Genomic DNA, 2117 nt, shown 5'->3' on the forward strand with positions numbered 1-2117 from the left:
CCCCTGCTCCCATCCCTCCCTGCCCTTGTCCCAAGCCCCTCCCCAGCTTTCCTGGAGCCCCTTCAGGCACTGGAAGCTGCTCTCAGGTCTCCCTGGAGCCTTCTCTTCTCCAGGCTCAACACCCCAACTCTCCCAGCCTGGCTCCAGAGCTGCTCCAGCCCTCCCAGCATCTCCAGGGCCTCCTCTGGCCTCTCTCCAACAGCTCCACGTCTTTCCTGGGCTGGGCACCCCAGAGCTGGACACAGTGCTCCACATGACAGATGTCACTGAATTTTAACTACTGGTAACAGTATTTCAGGCCATGCTTGTTAACAAGGCTGGACTTGATGATTTCAGATGTGTTTTCCAGCCTTAATAATTCCATGGTTCTGTGATTCTGGAACACAGAGCAATATGCAAGCAGATCACTTCACAGCACATAGCTGCTGGGAGGTCGCTGGGAAGTGGTAGGAGACATCAAGATTTTAGTAACGTTTGGTTATCCCTTGAGCTAGAATCTACCACTACTGTAAAAAGACAAAACTTCTCCTCTGTATTCATTTTAACTGGAAACAATGAGCAAGTAATCCACATTGCACCTATGGCACAGGGAGTCCAGGCAAGCCAACTCTGCCAGTGGGATGTATTACAGCTTTTAATCACTGTGCTGCAAACCAGGGGTGAAAAATCTCACACACATTGTGACACCACTTGGTGAACAGATCTACCCATGTTAGCGTGATGGCAAAGCAGCAGCCATGTTCAGATGTCTATTATGGATTCTAGAGCCTAATTCTTGACCCATTTCTTTCAGTCATCTCTGACCTATGACATAAGCAAGTTCATTATTCAAATGTCACAGCTTTCTGTGAGTAACTGTGATACCTCAACCACGTATCTAGGTTTCTCAGCTTAATACATGGTACTTGACTTTTTCCTTGTTAAAGTCTTCTACTGACTTTAATTGCACTCATGACAATGGAAAAGTGAAAAAAAACAACACTTGTTTTGCTAGGTCTTGGGTGGAAAGAAAAGGTTTTATGACTCAGAGAATCACACTTTGGTGACTTTGAAACTTCTCATACTGAAATCCATTGTTCACATCTTGTAAATGAAGTCACATTCCAAACTACTCAAACTGATTAAATGAAAACCAGGCAGACAACCAGCATACAAATAGTTCACTTCTTGACCTTATATGCTTGGCAGATATGCTTATATTTACAGATTAAGTGGCTTGGGGAGAAAATACGGACCTTGTGCTGCAATACCTACGTGTGTTCACATTTATGTTTTTTAAAATAATGATGTAATACCCCACTCCCCCAGGAACATCATGTTAATTGTTCACCTACCAGGTCTGGCTGCTGTAAATCTCTCCTTGCCAGCCCCAGCTCCCACGCCGTACTGAAACGCTTTGTGACTGTCTGGGTTTGTTCTCTCTGCAGGACCACTCACAGCAGACCCTTCTTCTGGCTCCCAAGCACCTGAACAGAGACCTGGAGCCCAGGGCTGGTGGGTGGGAGGCAGCCCGGGCAGGGCAGGAGCCACAGGGGTGCCCTGAGATGGGGCCACCTCAGGGATAAGGCCCCTGGAAGGAGCACGAGGCGCCGCAGGAACACGAGGCCACAGCAGCACAGAATGTTGGGGGTTGGAAAGCACCTGGAAGGATCCCCCAGCCCAACCCCCCTGCCAGAGCAGGGGCACCCAGAGCACATCACACAGGAACGTGTCCAGGGGGGTTGGAATGTCTCCAGAGAAGGAGACTCCACAGCCTCTCTGGGCAGCCTGGCCCAGGGCTCTGTCACTCTCACAGGAAAGAAGTTCTTCCTGATGTTCACGTGGAACCTCCTGTGCTCCAGTTTGCACCTTGTCCTGTCACTGGACATCCCTGCACAAAGCCTGGCTCTGCCCTCCTGACACTGCCCTGAACAGATCTGTGCCCATGGATGAGGTGGCCCCTCAGTCTCCTGCTCCCCAGGCCCACCAGGCCCAGCTCCTCAGGGAGATGTTCCCCTCCCTCAGCAGCGCCGAGGTCGCCTCGGCGGGGGCTGGTCGGAGGGCACATCCACCCCAGAGGCGCTGGCGGGACCTTTTCCTTCCTTAAGCTCAAGGGAGGAGCAAGAACCGGAGGAGCC

Source organism: Chaetura pelagica, unplaced genomic scaffold (assembly GCF_000747805.2).
Source record: "Chaetura pelagica isolate M959 unplaced genomic scaffold, ChaPel_1.0 scaffold1341, whole genome shotgun sequence".
Taxonomy (NCBI): Eukaryota; Metazoa; Chordata; class Aves; order Apodiformes; family Apodidae; genus Chaetura; species Chaetura pelagica.